This window comes from Pinus tabuliformis, chromosome J (assembly GCF_031772625.1).
Source record: "Pinus tabuliformis cultivar Carrire ecotype Pingquan chromosome J, CPIR1, whole genome shotgun sequence".
NCBI lineage: Eukaryota > Viridiplantae > Streptophyta > Pinopsida > Pinales > Pinaceae > Pinus > Pinus tabuliformis.
The window spans coordinates 1,297,346,458-1,297,367,163 of NC_142295.1; positions in this window are offsets into that span (position 1 = coordinate 1,297,346,458).

Genomic DNA, 20,706 nt, shown 5'->3' on the forward strand with positions numbered 1-20,706 from the left:
GCGCGGTTCAGTGACTATTGTTTTGCTCCACGGTCTTGTTGCACTATAGGCTCAACTACTCAATGTTGATGCATTGCTCACTCATTACTTGTATAGCGTGGCTCTCCCTGCCCCGAAGTTCTGTCGTGACTCCATCCTGCAAAAGACAGAGTGTCTCCCGAGGGAGCGCAAGCATGTTTTACCCGACCCCTTTCAAGCTACTAACCATAGGCTTGTCGGCCTCATTCTCTGTAATGAATGCTCCATCTGGCAGCACTATTGTGTTGCTCATCCTGGCATAGCATTTCGTCGGCTGCGGAAGTGCTGACGGCGAGGCTGGTTGACATTGTTCCAACCTGTGGAGTGCACACCTGCAACTCCTATATCTATGTCCAAAGAGCCCCCAATACCAACTGGTGTTGCTCCTCAAACTACTGGAGGGCCTTCGCGGTGACATCCCTCATCGTTTTGCCGATATCATGTAGATCCCCCTCAGTGAGGGTGATTGGGTCGAACGAAGTCTTTGAGGCCTTTGTCTTCTTTCGCGGCCCCACCTGCTCTCTTGGGTACGAACATTTTAGCTGGATGGACATTGTCTGTGGGTCTGCGCCACCTTGTTCCATGTTGATCTCCAGTTCGGGCAAAGGTGACTTCTGTCCTTTGTGCTTTTCTTTTGTTGTTTTCTATTTCTCTGCCAATTGCGTAGCATCTCGTGTCTCCTGGGCCTTAGCTACTGCTTCCTCTTTCCCGCTAACTGTGCCATCCGCAGTTTTGTCTCTTCCTTCTTCTGCTGTGTGGCAGACTTCTCTGCTTCCTCCGCAGAGCAAGCTGGAGTGAACCACTCCAGTGGCCAAGACTCAAGGATTTTGAATATCACATCATTAGTCGCCAAATACGGTAACTCATGCCACGTCTTTGTGGGGTAATTCCATGCCCTTATGAAGACATGGTGGAAGTCTGATTTGAACTCTGCGAAGCTCTACAGACTGTTGTAAACAGTGGGTGATAACCACAGCTTGCGATTGATCCCCATCCTAATGTTCATCTCCATGAGCACCCAAAATATCTTTCTCTCCCTTATCCTTTGTGTGTCCCTGGTTGCCCACAACGAAGCATACTTCGCTACCTCTGGAAGGTCCTACGCGATCGATGGGAACTGGCTATCTTCAAGCAACTCCCATGCCACCAGTACTATCGACAATAGGAGCCATGCACAATGAAATGTTTTGCCCTGCTCTTGTGCCTCGTGGCAATTTGCAAGGAACTCACCACATAGATAGTTTGCCCAGTTGAACTGGACCCCTTTTGCGCATTACGCTGCTAGTGCAACCACTGGCACGGGCACCTCATCTGCACGACACTTTTGCATCACCTTCCCTGCCAATATCTATTTCGCGACCTTGACTGCAGGGTTGTTGATGCTAGAGATGGCATACCCTCGCTTCTTCTTCTCCAACTTAAATTTCTTTTTCATGGCCTCCGCGATGGCCAAGTCATCACTTTTTCCCTCTAAAATGTTTGCTGGGTCCTCCCCTGCGCAAGGTAGCCATGTGATTCGGTGAATTAGATGGTCTATGATGGGGATGGGCTCCTCCAGCCACAAGCACCCATCATGCACCAAGCAGAGCAACTACCTGATGACAAAAATGGTCACTGGGGTGCGGTGGTAATGTGGCACCCAGAGCAGGTTTAGCAACCCTGCTTTCTCAACACCTCTGAGCCATTTGCGCAGCTCCAACTCTATCATTCCAGTTGACGCATCTATCTTCTAGTGCATTAGCTTCGCAGTTGCTAAATGCGGGAACTTCTCGTGGTCCGCGAGGTCCCAATCTTCAAATTTCAGCATAGGAACCCATCCCAAGTGCACTCCTTCAAACACAATATTGTCTGGGAGTAGGGGAGTTTGTAGAGAGCTCTTGCTCTCATTTATATCCTTTGGAACCTTAGCTTTACCCTTTCACAGAGGAACATATTCCGACAACCTGGTGATAGGGTCTGCGCCTTGGGTTTTGACTTCCATTTCTACATCCTCCTCCTCCACTATGATCTCTTCAAACTCTTCCTCCTCATCGGCCTCCAAATTAATGGCCTTCCCCTTTTCCTCCATTGTGAGCTTGGCCCTTAGCGGATTTCTAGGCAAGACATGCACTTTTCCTGGGAAGGGCTCTCCATTTAACTTGACCAACTATAATGCGCCTCCGTCGGTAATCTCCTTAATAATATACGGCCCTAACCAGTGCATCCTAAACTTTCCTGGGAATTTATCAAACTTACTATCATACAACAACACCAGATCGTTTACCTTGAATGTGCGCAACTTGATGTGTTGGTCATGCCATGCCTTTTCGTGCTGCTTTTGGACCTGCTGGTGGAATCCAGCCAAAAATCATTCTTCTTCGAGCTCTTCCAGCTACACGAGCCTCTCCTCCAAGGCTCCACAATCCGTCATACCTATGAGTGCTGCTATGTGCAGACTAGGTACAATGTATTCCATAGGCATTATGGCTTCCACTCCATAGACAAGCCTAAAAGGTGTCTGTCCCATCAGTTTCTTGCATGTCGTCCGATAAGCCCATAACACTACAGGTATGCGTAGGTCCCAATCACTTCGCTACGCATTGCATACCTTGGTCAGTGCGGTTTCCAGTACTTTGTTGAATGCTTCTACTGTCCCATTAGCCTGTGGGTGATATGGTGTGCTCTTCTGGTGATACACCTGAAATTCCTCTGTTAGTGTGTTGATCGTCTCGTTCAGGAAGTGTGTACCACAATCGCTCATCAAGATCTTCAAACATCCAAATCACATCAGTACATGTTCAAATAAAAACTTTGCAGCAGTCGTGCCCGTGCAATCCTTCACCGGTTGTGCTTCTGCCCAACGAGTCAGATACTCTATCGTAGTGATAATATACCTCGTGCCTATCTTTCCTTGAGGTTTAATAGGTCCTACAAAATCTATTGCCCATTTTTCAAAAGGTTGCAACGTCATTTGTGGATTCAAAGGCATTTCATCCCTCTGCGATGGCCTTCCTGTCCGCTGACATACATCACATGCCTTGCAATATTCTTTTGAATCTTGATGAAGGGTTGGCCACCACAATCCGGCGCATAGAATCTTCTGCGCGGTTGCTATTCCCACATAATGTCCTCTCGTGGTGCCCCCATGAGCGTCAGCGAGGATGCTGCTTCGTTCAAATTCAGGTACATACCTTCGCAGTATTTCATCATTTCCCATCTTGTATAGATGCCCACCAATGACATAGAAATATGTCGTGCGCACCACTAATTCCTTCTTCTACTAGACAGAGTATTATTTCAGCATAGTTACATTTGTTATAAAGTGAATTATAACTTCAAATTGTCCATCCGCTATGCGCACAACAAAGAGCTACGCGTCGGGTAATCCTTCCTCCAAATTAGTAGGTTCCTCCCTAGTCTCAATGCGTGATAAGTGATCTGGTCCCACGTTCAATCGTCCAGGCTTCACAACAACTTCAAAATCATATTCTTGGAATAATAAAAGCCATCTTCAAATGCGCCCCCCCAACACAGGCTTGTTGACCAGGTATTTTAGTGCGGAGTACATGTGCCTCTACGCAAGTTGGGACTTCTCTCCATAGGCCTACGTCCACTTGGCCAAATGCGCATGCAGATCATCCTGCCTATCATACTTGTCTGTCAGTCACACCTTAGGCTTCACAAATCATACTCGCATCATTCTCCTACATTCGCGTCAATCATCAAAGTTGCCTTTGTGCATACCCCACCATCTCGTGGGCGTAGCGCGTAATACCTACTCCAAGGCCTGGAAGCGTTGCTTTTCCAGCACCTCCCTTAAATGCATCCAAGAAGGCATCTACCTCATTTAGACCATCATAAGTAGGCAAATTTATGACTTTTGTCGACACACAGTGCAACGACCGGGTCATCATGTTACAATTCAACATAGTTACTTCGTGTAACCTATTCTGCCATCTTTCTACTTCCTCATCAAAATTCGAAGTGCAGGAGCTCTTGCGCTCCCATGTAATCCGTCCATCCGTGGTGGGATTCACCTAGTCTTTGTCTCGCGTTGTTATCTTGTAGATGCAGTCTAGATCATCATCACTTTCATAGTCGCAGACCGGCTCCATATAGTGCGATCCTTCAACATGGTTCAGGGGTATAATTACGTGCAATGACTTCTTTTCAAAGATCATTTTTTGCTTCTTCATATTAATTACCCCATTCATATTAGTGGCCCAGTCAATTCCCAGGAGTGCGGGGTAGGGATTGCTGTCATCAACAATATCTATTACTTCGAAATTTGCTAGCACGCTTGCTCCCTCAATATCCACAGTTATTCCCTGCAATCGCCCCATAGGTATTATTTTCTACTGATTCGCCATTCTCAGCTGAATTGGAGACCATTGCAGTGCGGGTCTCCCCATTTGTTCCCATGTCTATTTCGGTAGAACATTCACATCTGATCCCAAATCTAGGATGACTTGGTCCATCTCGTATTCTCTGATCTACACAGTTAGTCTCATTTCACAACCTGTCCTTGTCTTATGATTACTGATCTTTCAAACCATGCGCAGTTTTCCTGGCGCAGTCCTAACACATCTATTGATAAGTTCCTATAGCCCTTTCACAGCCTTACTATTGCGTAGTAACTTCATACAGGTTTCCAAGAAAGTTGTGAGCATGGAGGGATCCATTTCCGACTTAGGCTGATCTTTGCTCCCTGACGTGGAGGCCTCAGCGAAGCTCTTCTTAGCTTCCATGAAGGTTTCCTGAGTGCGCTCCAAATCAAACTCAACTTCTTTCACCGGGGCTTTGCAAACCCAAGTACTGTCTTCCGGCTGTTTCCCTTTGTTATTCCCCATCTCAATTCCACTTCGGAGCACAATGTTTAAGTTCAGATCTTCCTCGCATAGCTCAAACCTCATCATTTGTAGGTTCTGAGTCAGGGGAGGGGTTAGCACTCCTTTGTCACGGATCCTAGCTATCAGTGTAAGATAATCTTCTATCTCATGATCAAATAGCATGCAATACTTGCATGACAGGCGAGTTGGATTCGTGTAATTGCAAGCATAGTGTCTTGGCCCTCCACAATTGTAGCAAATCAACTGTCCACGACCTCTACCAGGTCCTCCTCCACCTCGGCCTCTTCTGTGCCCCTGAAATCATGTCCATGCCATTCTTTCATTCTAGTCAAGGGGTCGTGCTTTAGCCTGAACTCTGTAGGTGGGCATTCTATCCATCATCAACTCATAGCTTCTGCAAGTAAGCTCTTCATGTCCCACCGACCTACAAAAGTTGCAGAACAACTGTTGCGAAGTTTTTTATACTTCTGTAATAAGTGACAATTATCTGTGGCATGTTTTCCGGCTATTTGACATATAGTGCATCACAAAGTAGGAACCGCACTAGGTCCTGCTTGAGTTTCCGCCCTTAGGGGCATCGGTCCTCCTCCTACAAGGTAATTTGTAAAAGTCGGGCAGTGGTCTTTATCATGACCTTGACTCTTGCATTTGACGCACCACACTTCTTCACGCACTTCTGGTTGAACCATCATGTCCTATTTCAGACTCTGCATCTTAAGGCACAGATTCTTCAGCTATGCGTGGATCTGCTAAACTCCCAGATTAAGATCATGCATCGGGGTCTCATGTAACGTCATAGCGATATCTAAGGCCTCTGCCTAAGTTGTTATATTCTACTGCGATAACGCACTCCTTAAATGTGGTAGTAGAGACACTACAAACCACTCGCGATGTTGTCCATCTATCAGATTCATATTGGCTTCACGAATCATACATTTTAGCCTCTGATCTAGTTCCCAAGGAGTCTCGCCTGGTAGCGTCGTGATCTCTTTAACTCCCATGATCGAGTACGCTTCAGATTTAGGCCTGCTAAATTCTCTATTTAGTATTGTTTGGATATTCGCAACTCTCGCATTTGGGTTATCGTTGGAGTACTTAATATACCAAGTCAACGCGCGATCCTGCATGGCGCTAACCAGCGTCGCTTTCTTTATATGGTCATCTGTAACACCTTGCACTTAACATACAACCCTTGCAATGAACCAGAATTGGTCCGGATCTTCCTTTCCCAAATCTTTGAACATAAGCAACTTCACTATGCTTACCATACTGAATCGCAATGGTGGTGGAGTTGGTACAGGCGAAGATGGAGGTGATGGAGGTGAAGCCGATGGTGGTGTGGGTGGAGGTGGTATTCGCGGAATTCTTTGTCTTATCAGCTGAATAGCACTTCGTAGAGAGACCTTTGCGATATCTTCCTCATCTCCTCGAGGAGATGAAATCAAGGAGCTATTTATGGACCCTCATTTCCTTCGTTCCTATAAACCTTTCCGCTTTGCGTAGCCCGAAACATCTTGATATCCCGCTTTTCGCACAACAACTTTTTAATCCAAGTATTCAAATACTTTACGTACTTACCTCACGGTCCTTTGAGAAAGGGGTGCTCTACCTCGTTGTAGCTAACTGAGGTGTCAACCGCGAACTCAGTAACGAATCCTCCTATAATACGATCGAGCCAATGATCGATAGTGCGTGCGATCTTATCCTCCGATGCTTCCAATCTCTGCACTAGCTCTGGGGTCCACACAATAGGACTATCAAGTTTCCACCTTCCTTGGCTATCTACTAGCTTCGTGATCCACTCGTATAGCTCAGTAGGGAAGGACGTGAAAAAGATTTCGTGGATCTCTGTATACAGGTAGCTATCTAGCCACTCTTCTTTTGATAGTTGTGGGTTTCTGTTCTCCTATGCCGCGAACTCGTGAATTCTTCTGTCCAACCAACCTTTAATTTCTTTCTTAGTTGGATTCCAGTGATACAACATCACACATCTCTCATGCAGATTCTGGTCTCGGCAGCAGAACCATTTGTTGGCTTATGGGGGCCTGACCCAGGTTCAGAGTTAAGTTAGCCAAACAAATCCCTACACTAATGGCCCTTTTAGTATCAGCCGGCGGAGCGCAAACTGAAGTCTCACCCAAAGCAGTATGGGGGGATGCTGGAACGAAGTTTCCGCACCCTTGAGATGGATGTGATGTCAGTTTATTCCAACTAGACCTGCCTTCACGCAGGTCACTTCGTGCTCTGTTCTAACCTTCAGTACCTTCGCGATCTGTTATTTCACGTAGCCCTAACCAGGGGCTGAGATGCTTTCGCGCTGCTATGGTAGTGAACTGCGCTATTTCCCAAACTATGCCGAGTATCTTACTTATCTTATTATCAGATCTTAGTTATCTTCACGTAATAGATATTCTTACTTGTGTTCACTTAACCAATACAATTATATACATTTGTGCATCATATAAGCATTAAAAGTGAAATTCATACCCAATATAATAGATGCATAAAACAAGAAATAAAGTCGCATAATTGATAGAAACTTCTCTTTATTAATACTTCCAATTGATTACAGACTCGACTCGCCCTGCACACTCAGCTGCAGGGGTACGCGCACTCAGCGGCGGACTACTAAGCCTCTGCGCACTCAGTTGCAGAGCCTCTTCCTACATTATGACCCAAAACTAGACTTTACACTTCATATCTATCTCGCATACATCATCATTCCTTAGACATTCTGTGATGCCTTAACTACTTAGAGCTTTTCTCTATTTATACAATCCCATGGTCCGCGAACCATGGGTAGATCTTCTACAACTGACATTACATTATCAAAATAAGGGTGGAAAACCCTATGACTCTTTTACAACTACGTGCTCCGCACCCACAAAATGCAGAGTCTTTACATTGGAATTACAAACTTGGACCAAAATCTGGGCTCTAAGCCCCAAAACTGCCCTTGGGGGATCCTGCGCCCAATAATCAATATTGAAACCATCTATTCAATCTCTACCTTTCTCATGGAAGAAGTTGCTTGTGATAGGCCTGTGAAAGGACTAAGAAGGAAGGGGTTGATGAGGATGGCATAGTTGATCTCAACAGTGGCTGAGGAGAGCACCACTTCTCACTATAATTGTGCCATGCACTATGAGGAGGGCCTCTTTAGGGTCCAATGTGGTGGGAAAGTGCAAGAGACAGTGTGATGAGCTTGTAGACTGAAATTGTGTCATGTGCTAGGCTTAAGAGAGTAAGAGACACTGATATTGCATTTGAGATTCACAGTGTCTGAGGGAGGCCCTACGTATGGACTAGAAATGTGACATGCACTCAAGAGGCAGGGCATGACTCTGTCTTGGAACAGTGAGGGAGTCTAGTCGACAAGGGTTGATGGCTTGGTGAATAAAATTGTGACATGCACTATAACTGAGAGGCATGCTTAAGGGAGGGCATATTTTTCTTTAGTAGTGATTTATTTTCCACTAGAACTACACCCTACACAAAGGGAGGTAGGAAGAGAAAGCCTTGGGTGCAATGATGAGTTGCAGTCAATAGTGAAGGCAAGACTAGGCACTGTAACTGCACCATGCACTATACTTGAGAGGGAGGCTTCCAGGTTAGTGCAATTTTCTTTTGCAGTGGCTGAATATCCACTAGAAATGCACCCTGTGCCCTATGCTAGCATAGTTTCCTTCTGCAATGGTTTTATCTTCACTAGAAATGCACCCTGCACTTAGGAAGGCTCACTGGAAGAGGAAATTGTGCAATTGGTTAAGGCAGGAAGTTAAAGGCAAGTCACTTTTCCTAGGAAGAGGATTAATGCACTGTGAGAGGGAAGAGATCTTGTATGGCATAATTTTCTTTTGCAAAGGGCCACTAGAAATACTCCATGTGCTATACAAGGAAGAATTCTCAAAACTCAGTGCAGTGAGTCAATACAAGGAAAAAGGGTTAGGTGACTATGCTTTAAAGGTTTTCAATGTGAAATCATAGGAGTTGACCTTAAAGAGGACTCATTGCAAAAGTCTTGGAAGAGAAATATCTTATCAATGAGGCTCATGGATAGGTTGTACTTATCACCTAACAAGAGGGTTCATGTATTCACAACTTGCTATAGGTAGGAGGACCAAGAAGAGCTCCAAAATGGCTAAATGTGGGACCAATAGAGTAAGAAAGGGAAACACATATGAGCAAGGCTAAAACATGGATCACACACATGAATTCCATCAATTCAAACCAGGGGGATACACAAGACTCATGAATAATAATCACACCTTGAAACGAAAACAAAATGACACTTGTTTCTAAGTGCGACTGTTGAAACACCACATTACGACACTTAGAATACAAGTTATGACACAAGGATCGATTGCAACCTGAAAATGTGCTAAAATATAGGAACATGTCTAGCACATATTCTTATGGTATGTAGGACCATCTAATATAGAAGAGTATGCTAAAGCTTCTTCTAGTGATGTACAAAGGTGCAACACATGCAGGAGTGAAAATAGTTAGAAGCAACACTTGCAACAATAAGGAAACATGAAAATGACACTTGCAAAATCTAAAAAAATTGAAAGTAACACAGGCAGAGCGAAGATAACATGAAAACACCACTTTTTAAATTGAAAGCAAGAAAAAACAATAGTTGCTAACATGAAAGTGACACTTATGAAAGTAAATATGTGCAAAAGTGAAAGTTGAGAAAACTCACTGAAATATAAGTACAATTGCAACCAGAGTGAGGGAGATTATCAATGAAAAGTGCACATTGATTATCAACATGGATTTCATGGTACACTTTTCTTATGGATTACATAGTCACTACCAGTAGTGCTTGAGCAAGCCTTACTTTCAAGAGTTGTGCAATGCCTATCTAATCTTGCATAGAAAGATGTGTGTTTGTGAATTCATTGAGAATGTGTAAGAAAGTGACCTTGAAATTTAGAGTCTGAGAAGAAGAATTAAACACTTATCAAAAAATCAATCAACAATGAAGTGACAATGACATGATAGATCGTAAGATCCTCAGTGGGGTCCAAAATTTAGGTGTAGAAAATTTTTTGGAGGGTGTTGATCGCAACGTCAACACATGGGCAATACCCAGGTATGCCATTACCATGGGCATACAAGCTACACTTTCTAAATGAAACCAAATAACAAACACATAAATAGATACATTAAAACTTAACCATTCTCACCTAGTCACTTCATGAGTTGTTCCTTATGCACGATTCTCCACTTAATGTCGGTTTTTCACATTCTAGTAGGACTAAAAAATGCTCCAATTCATTGTCCTGACTCCCATCTTTCTGCGTGCACACCCAAAACTATTTTAGGCTGCGACACTTTAATTATTGGGTGTGGAGCCTAATTATCTTCATGATTGTTCAAAGGTTTTTGTCTCATTCATGGTTGGATCCTAGCCATTGACAAGGAGGTGTGGGGGGGGGGGCTTACCCCCCCCCCCCCCCACTATTGCTTCCAGGGGGGGCCCGGGGGGGGGGGGTTGAAATTATTTGGAGCCCCCCCCCCACCCACCACCCCCCTTTGGAGGGGGTTAAGGGGAAGCACTTGTGAAGCAAAAATTAGATGAAAAATTGCCTTGAAAATTATTGTAATTATGTATTCAATCTAGGTTGTTCATTAGGAAGAATATATGACAATAGAAGTTATGTTAATTTATGGTTTTTTTCCCTAGAAGGAAACCCTAAGTTTATATGAGGGAATTTTATTGTGGTTGTGTATTGTTATTCTATGCGAGTAAAAGAGAGGATATTGTGTGAGAGCAAAGATGAAATTACAACAGATTTGTTGTAGGTTGTATCTCTCCAAAAGGAAGGATTGGATATTTCTCCAAGGACATAGCCAAAATTTGGTGAACCACGTATATCTATGTCTCTCTTATTTTTATGCTTTTCTGTGTTTATGTTTCCACAATATTTTGTATGTTCATTGCTCCATTATTTAATTTTTAACATTGATCTGCCAAAAACTTTCCTCCAATGAACACTCTTATAATATAGTAGTCCACACTTCCATTGATAAGTCCCTTTTTGAAATTTTTTTTGGATATTTTCCCCATTCACCCTTTGATTTTCTAAATAGATAACAAGGAGGAGTGAGGACGACCTCATTAAGATGCATTAAGAGTAGAAAAAAACGTTGAGAAGATTAGGAAGATCTGTTTGAAATTATAAGAGATGTTGAAGAAATCACATGAAACATATAAGCCAAGGCATGATTAACATAGGATATAGAAGTCATTCAAAGTGGGAGATAGAGTATGGTTACAATTAAATAAGGAAAAATTGTAGTAAGAATATCAAAGCTTCATGGTATGAATCTTTTTAGATATTAGAAATGGTGGGATGTAATGCCTATAGACTCGATCTACCCCCAAACAAGAACATTTACTAAGTAGTGAATGTGGAGAATCTCAAACCCTCTGAACCTTCCATGTTGGATCAAGATTAGGGGAAAGTCATATCTTCCATAAAGTAATTAGCACTATATGCTCAATTACAATTTGGAAAAGGACACAATTTTTTAAAATATATCCAAAACTAAAAGACAAGGACAATATGACCTTTGGTAAACTTGGTTGAATGGAAATATTCTAGGAAAAGAAAAATGGTACTCTATGGAAAAGGTAGAGGAAAAATTTCCTCACCTAATTTAGAAAATATTTTAGGGACCAAAATCCTTCATAAATGAGGAGGCATTATCTAGGTTGGATCATTGTATTATTTTTCTTATATCTCAATGTGGCTTTCACAATGGAAAAATGGAGGAATTAGCTTGCAGGGTCATTCTTAACAAAGGGTCACAGTTTGGAGAATTCAGAATTGAAACCTTCCAGAGCCATTTTCAGGCACTGCAATATGGTTATGCGTCAAAATATCTTATGTAGACTCTCTCACATTGTTCTACACTTATATATCTTCCTAACATTACAAGAATCAAATCAAACAAAATTCATATGAAAAATATATGTCTCTCACAAGTTGACCTACTGTCTTGATCACCATGGTTTGAGAGAATGCCACATCAAGCCATGTTACTCATGAATATGGGGATATAAATGTGTCAAATTTCAATAATACTCTAGAATCTCCATAATCATAACTCTATTTGAGGGCTAAGGGATTCAAATCTCACATAGGGGTTGAATATCAAGTTATTTAAATACTAGGCCACTAGTAGGAGTAGATATTCCATTCTATGTTATTGGATTTTGTTCCATACTTGAGAAAAACAATTGGGAAAGGGATTTTTCATAGAAATGGAGGGTATTAAGGTTCTATATTAGCCTCACAGGCCATGAGTCTCATGTAACTCCATAGAGAGTACCACTTACTTTGTACTTGCATATTTCCATACCAGAGAAAAGAGAGCATGATAGCCTCACCTGCTAGCTAGGTTTTCTCATGTAAGGGTTTCCTAGGGGAAAAGTTTGCCATTACGGATGGTTTAGATATATATATATATATATATATATATATATATATAATTTTATTTTTATATTTCTTACATTTAAGATAATTTATTTTAAGCATATGAGTAGTAAATAAATAATATAATATCTAAAGGGAGTTAACATTCATTGTAAATATTTCAATAATTTTATTAGATCTGTTGTGATAACCTATTCAAGTGGAATATGCATAGTCATTTACAAATCCCAAATAAGCTATCATGCATCTAAAATGAAGTTTGTATGTAAAGTTTATGTCCCCGACAAGGTAACAATGTTAATTCTTCATAGGTCCAAGTGGTGACCATGTCAACTTACCATAATAGAATATGAGGAGTTACTAACACGTGGAAATCCACTAGATACTTATTGAATATTGATATAGGATCCTTGAGGGTTTCAAAACTATAAACCAAAACACAATTCTAGTTATCAAAATCCTAGCAAGAGGGAAAAGGTTTGGTTTTCTCACTAGCTGTCCACTATTCTATAATATGAGTTAGAAGTGTGGAGAAGATATTAGCATATCAAAGAGACAAAATCATGATGTAGAGAACTATAGAATACTATAGTGTCTCATAACTTCATAGTAATATTGGACAACTTTATAATAAAATTGTATTCTCCATATTATCATAAGATGGAAGGAAGAATCCTTCATTTAATGTTAGATTTTTTATAATATGGGTTTCAAATGGTAAATATTTGTGTTACTTCTATGAATTTTATATTGTAGTATATTTCACATGTTATAGTAAATAGTCATTAAAATTACAAAAAGATAGTTGCATGGTTGAGCATAGGCTCATTATAGACATTTTAAGTTTATATTTATTTTGGTAAGCTAACCATCATAATATATAAGGAAATTTACTCATTATATTGGTATAATGGTATATTTTATAATTTAATGATATCAAGGCAATATATGCTTACACAACTTAAGAAATCTAAATTTATGGGAGGTATATACATTGTGGATCCCAAGATCACCATAAGAAGGGTTAAGAAGTGGTCCCAATCCTCAAGATTGGATGAAGATCACTAGGAAATAACAACAGATGAATGTGAAGTAAGTGGATGAAGTTGCATGGTCAGATATTTGATATTTCCATTAGAAATGGTCACCCCTATGATGAAAATTGACACTATTTTAAAGAAACCAAAATATCTTCAAGGATTGAAAAAAAAGGGAAGAAAGAAAACTTGAAATAAGGTGACTCTAGTAAATAACCTTCGTACAACCTATTTAAAATGGATGTGAAGTTTGAGATTGATCCCTATGAATCTAAGATGGAAATGCTTAAGTTTAATCATTGGTTACATGCATAATGTACAAGAGGATAAAATGATATATTGTTTAGACAACTAAACCTAAAAGGCCATGCATAAACTTGGGTGAGTGTCACCCCAAGGAACTTATGCCAAGGGGATATTCACTAGTAACTAATTAAATGGTAATAAAAGATCACCTCAAGACTTAGATTTATGCTATCATGCTTGAAAGTGTCTAGATTATTCCATGGAACTATTGCCATAGAGGTAAGGATAGACTATGCAAGAATGCAATACAAATTTTCAAAAGAAATCCATTGAATTGAGAATAAATCCTTGGGACCTAAATGTGGTCATAAATTACTTTGGTGGATGTCTCAATCAAATGAGGAGGAAAAGTTGTAATATTCAAGTCTAAGGCCATTGATTAGGCCTATGCACAAGCATGATCCATGGAATCAAATAAAAATGGGAAACTAAATGTTTCAAAGTAGTTGGACTAGCATAAGGATTCTTTTAAGGGCGGGAAGAAGAAGGAAAATGTGAAAAACAAGAATATTGATGCGACTACACATGTTCATGGAACCTATACCGCTATGGTCATTTGTAACATTGATGATCACATAAAAGAAAAATGTGGAAAAATGGATCTAGACTTGAATTCTAGGAGCCACAGGAAGAAGAATCTTCTAATCGAAGCAAGAAGGGAAATACAAAGAAATATGTCAACACAAATATTATCTACAAAGCAATGCATAAAGAGGTGAATTTGAGTAACCTCCTTCATAAGGAGTTGAAGGAGATGATAAATTTATTTTATATCAAGATTTAAATTTAGAAAACCAAAGTAAAAGCTTAATTTGATTCTAGTTCACAAATAAGATTCATTGTAGAAGATTGGGTAAATAAGCTAGGTTTAGAAATGTATCATCACCCGCAATCATGCCCTTTGATTTAGATGAAGAAGGATATAGAGTTAAAATTTATGAGGCATTGTAAGATGCTATTTTTCAAAATGAAAATTTTACTAATGAAATAGAAGTCAATGTAACATGTCTTGATGTCTAGAGTGTATGATTTAGTTGCACCTATTTATAAGATGGGTGTTACCTTGTTGAGAAGGGAAAACCAATACCACCTAATCAAGAATTATAAATATTTTATTAATAATACACAAGATAATTCTAATATATCTCTGTTGTGTGCACAACAAGCTAAGAGATTTCTTAACTCAACCAAGAGGTATCTACTTCTTTCTCGAGGAAATACCAAAAAGTTACTAAATCTACATGAGTGAAGGCATCCTTTGGAAAATGTGCACAAGAATAGAAGTACCAATTGGAAGAACTTTTGTAGGACACCAAATCTACTGGTTAGAAGAAGTTTTCCAAGAACTAAATTAATTCCATGCAAGAGGGAAGTGGAGAATGAGATACTAATTCTACTAGAATATCCTTTAGTCCATATTAAAGTTAGATGAAGTGAAGAAGTAATTGTGTGAATTATTAAAGAAAGGAATCATATGAACAAGTACATCACCATGTGGTTCCCCAATCACTTTGGTGCCTTAAAAGGACAAGGATTGGGGAAAATGTCCATTGAATATGGAGCTCTAAACATGAACGCTCCCAAGAATCAATTTCCTTTTCCTTGGATCATTGATTTGTAAAATTAAGTTCAACATATAAAGTACTTCACCAAGCTAGATTTGGAATATGGATATCATCAAGTTCAGATCTAAGGAGAAGAAATTTAGAAGACCAACTTCAATAAAAGAAAACATGGTTTATACACATGTTAAGTAGTGCATTTTGTTTGAGTAATGTGTACTTTTATTCATTTAATGAATAGTGCATTTTCTCTATTCCTAGATTCATTTGTCATAGCCTATTTAGTAATATTTTAATATATTTTTCTTATCTGAGAATAGATTATACATATAAATAAAATAATAAATACTTACTATCAGCAAACATGAATAAACGATTTTGACTAAAACATATTCATGTGACTAAAATATACTCCTCTACATAATATGTATCATACAAATCATATCATACCTAACAATTCGCTGTGTAATATAAATTTTTTATATTTTAAATTACTTTACTTAAAGTGTTAGAAATGTAATGCTAACCAACATAAATAAATAATTTCGACTAAAGTATATTTCTATACCCAATGTTCTTATAACTAAAATATATTCTTATACATAATATGTAATATACAAATCTAATGTTCTTATAACTAAAATATACTCTTATACTTAATATATAATATACAAATCACATAACGCAAAAGAATAACTATTTTTTTTTTTTTCTCACTCTTCTTTCCTAAAACATTTTACATAATAATATAAAATTATTATATTTCAAATTACGTTGTATAGTCATTATTTATTATTTTTATTCGTGTACCAATATCCTAATCAATTTAATTATTTTCAATATTCATATAATTTTCACCTTGGAATTGGACCACTAAATAGACATGATATCTAAATGTATTCTAGTAGTAAAAAAATTTCATAAAAATTCCAAAAAAATAAAATTAACATAATAACACAATTTTGTTGATAAAGAAAAGATAATGCAAAAACCCCTTTAAAAAGTTACACAATAGAATATGCAATGAAAATGTAGGATAGAGAATAGTCATATGAGAAAAGTAAGTGTATACAAAAGTATATCATGACAAAGGAAAGCACAAAAAAGTGTGTGATTGAGAAAAAAGTTAACGATGTGAAGTGGCATGTATTTAGTCACCATAAAGCATGTGCATGATTGTTAGAGAAGAAGATAAGAGGAATGAGAAAGAGGGTTATAAAAACAAGAGCATCACAATTTTGGAGAATCATAATAGTATATATTTAATCAATTTTTAAAAATTGTTTTTTTTTTTTAATTACGAAGGTATATGTCAGAAAATTATGGATTTTATTTTGATTAGATTTGTTGGCCCAGAAATATAAGAAAAAATAGAAAACAAGTAAGACAAGAGAACTAGATAACAAGAAGCAGATAATTCAGAAAGACCAAAACAACCCCACAACATGAAAACCACTAATTTTCATTACTGCTCAAGAGAGAAGGTCAGGGTTGGGCCATCTTGTTTGTTGCCTAGAAGTGGAAGTGGGTGAAAAGAATCATGAACATGAGCTTCCATATGCTCCATTCTGCCTTCCAATTGCACTAGACTATCCTCAATCCTTTTTTGTCCTCAACATAGTGAAGCCAGCTTATCCATAATGTGCCATTGGTTTTGTTGGAGACCATTCATAAACCCGATGATCTAAAAGCACCGAAATCTACTGAAGGCATTTGTTTAGCGCATCGAATGGAGGAGGCATCTCAATTGTGCAAGGAGAGTGCACAATAGGTTGATCAACCTCCTCTCGCAGGTCTTGATTTGCTTTAGGATGCACATCCCTGTGGCCCCGTGGACCCACACCTCGATGAGATTTGAAAAGTTGCCACAACATGGAGCCAAGGAATACCAAATTATGCTAGCTACCCAAAAATTTCCACTCCCAATGCACCATAAACACAATCACAACAACTCCATTCCCAACACTCCCTAAGTTGTGTGCATGGAGGAAAAGTTGAGAGTCTTTTACCTCACCTTCTACCATAAAAGGGAAAGAAACTCTCCAACAAAATCTTTTAGCTCTCTTTACCACCAGTGTTTCTGCAAGGATGACTACCCTCCACACAAAAAACACACCAAAAATCCTTGTTGTCGCTCAAATTCTTTCCCATGGAGCTAAACCCTCGAGACCCACTCCACTTCCCAAAGCCAATTTTCTTGATGAGGATCTAGTAAAACGCAACATGCCAACCTAACAAATAGACATTCAAAAGAAAATAACAAGCAAACCCTCTTTTGAATACAGGATGACTATGAATTACAAGAGAAAGACTCACATAGAATCCCCAATTGCTTGACTTTTCGACCTCACCCAGTGGTTGGCATTCCACCTAGGCGAATAAAATACCACAAGTCTTACGACATTTCCACCTCGAGTTCAGATCCCACACCTTCTCACATTGTGCATCCTAGTTGACATTACTAGTTACTTTAATGCTGACTAAGATCCCTCCATTTTTTTCCTCAACTTGGCAGGTAGGGAATGGCATAGTTGGAATGCCACCTTGCAGTATCCAATGCTCAAGAACTGCCACAAACACCAGTCCCATAATCCTCAATGAAAAACATAACGTAATCCTTGATTCTCACACAAATATATCTTTCTATTTTTCTAGAAACATAGACATATTTTTAACAGGGGATGCATAGTCGAAACGCTACATTAAACCAAGTGTTGCATAGGTGAGGATGGCAAGGTCCCGACCGAGCCTTTCCTACAACTAGTTATCACCCCCATCGGGGATTTCTTATCAATCTTTGTAATACTGGAGAGCTGATGTAAGTCCTCCTGAGCCATATGAGGCTATATCTACACTCATCTCCGTGGTCCCCCATTTAGCTAGCCAATTCGTCGCCTTATTCCTTGTTCGCCTCATGTGGGAGGTCATAGAATAAGGGAAAGAGAGTAGTGGATCCCATACCCGCATGGGAAACAGTTGTAGTCACCAATTGTTGAAAACTCATGCCTCTAGGGTACTGTTGATAAGCCTCTAGACAACGATGATCACCAACTATGAATTTCTTGTCATTTGGATGTTAGAGATGCCCAATTTTTGTGCAAAACCCAATCCCTTCTCCAATGCCATGAAATCAACAACATTATTGGTAGTGTAACCATAATAACCAACAAAATGACCTAAACGGTTACATATATCATTCCTGACTATGCCTCTGAATCTAGACATGCCCAGATTGATTTTGGAAGCCCCATCAAAGTTCAATTTAACAAATCCAGCTTGGGGAAAGACAAATTCAAATGGGGAAGAAAATAGAGATTTAGTCTATTCCTTCACCTGTGATCCCATTATTTATTTTGATAAATCAAACTTCTTCATGAATAATGCCTCCTCCCCTTCAACTTTCTAGTATTTTGTGTCCCAATTCTCTGCAAGGATTGACTCCCTCACATTGTGGATGGAGGCTTGCTAGACCAACGACAGTGAAGATCTTTGATTTTAAAAAAAAAATTACATTTATTTCTTTCCATAAATTACAAAGCACAAATCTTGTTATAAGGAGCCAGGTTCTATTAACCATACGTTTTTTGAATAGAGAGCTTCTCCAAGTTTCAATGGTTTCCCAAAGACTATTAGGCATATGATCCAACTGGCCAAATGTAGTCCTAACATGGTTCCATATTTCCTCTACTAGCTCACAAGTATTTAGTAGATGCTCCATGTCCACTTCATGATGTTGACATAAAGGGCACCATGATGGTCCAATGAAACCCTTCTGCTGGAGATGGTCCCAAGTCAAGATTCTTCCATGCCCGATGAGCTCGAGAAAATGAGAGATCTTCGGCCAAAGTTTGGTCTACCAAACCTTACTACAAAAGGGGTATTTTAGGATCATTGAATGGTCAACATTTAACCCGTAGGCCTCCTTTATTGTGAAAATGCCCCATGATTTATAGCCCCATCTCAGGATGTCCCTATCTTCGACCACCCGTACTACTTTCTCGTAAAGAATGTTGTAGGACTAACTATTTTTTAGCTTCTCTATTCCCATGCTAGTTCTCTTCTGTCTTCCACTCCCATCGAGATGAGCATGGATTTGTCTCCTTCCAAAAATCCGCAACCAACCTTTCTCCATGGGAAATGGTGAAAGCCCTGATTTGTTGCAAATCCTCCACATGATCCAAGCATGGAAATTGCTACTAATACTCTTCCCAAAACCTGACACTTTTTCCATCTCATATTTCACAAAAGATATGCTTATGGATTACATGTTTATTATCTTTCACTAGATTCCAAATGGGATATCTAGATGGGTATATGTTCATCCTCAATTTTTTCTCCCTAGAGTGACCTTGGCTATATTGTTGGTCCCATATCATTTTCCACAACTCAAGTACACCTTGTAGCCATTGCCACCAAAGTTTCGCTCCTATTGTTTTATTGAGTCTCTCTAGATCCCTTAGACCTAGTCCACCACCCCATTTAGGAAGACATATCTTCTCCCATGAAACCAATGTTCATTTATTGGCTTTTCGTGAACCTTTCCAAAAGAGTTTGTGGAATTTAGAAACAATATATTGATATGCCACTTCAAGGGTTGGAAGCATGAACAATTAGTACATATGGATGGCCTACAACACATCTTTCACCAAAGTTTCCCTCCTAGTGATGTTTAGTGATATGAAGGTCCAATTTGCCAGTCATTTGGATATTTTATTGATAACCTCTTTCTAGCAGTTCATTCACATATGGTTTGATACTAATGGCACTCCCAAATACTTGGTTGGAAGTGATACTAGCTAGAATCCAAGCATTCTAGCTAGGTTCCTTTGGATCGAAATCCTGCTATTAAAAAAGTATATGTTAGATTTATCCTCGTTTATTAGGCTACTAGATGCATCTTTAAAATATGACAAGATAGTGCGCAGGGCTCTTGTCTCCTAAATTGTTGGTTCCCCAAATAACAGTGTATCATCCACAAACTATTGATGAGCGATTGGTAGATCTGCCCCAAAAGCCAAATTCCTTTTAACTACCCTGTTTAAATAGCTTCCCTGATATATCTACCTAAACCTTATCTGTCTCTAAATGACCATAAGGTGTGCGTCAGAGAACCATTTACCAAAATAAAGAAGAATGACATGGAAATTAGGGATCTTATCCATCTGATCCATGGTATCGAAAACCCAAAAGACTCCAACATTTTCATCAAATAAGTATAGTTTAATTTGTCATACTCGGATAAATCAAGTTTCACTAGCATTCCAAGCTTTCTGCTTTTCCTGAGGGTGTGGATAATCTCATGGGCAATCATGATCCCGTCTAGGATATGCCTACCCTTTACAAACCTCGTCTGCTTTAGACTAATGAAATGCTTCAATAAGGGTTTCAGTCTCCTCACAATGACAAACGAGATAACTTTGTATATCACATTACACAAGGGAATGAGCTTGAACTCACTTGGATCACTTGAGTTATTTGATTTGGGAATTAGAGTAAGAAAATT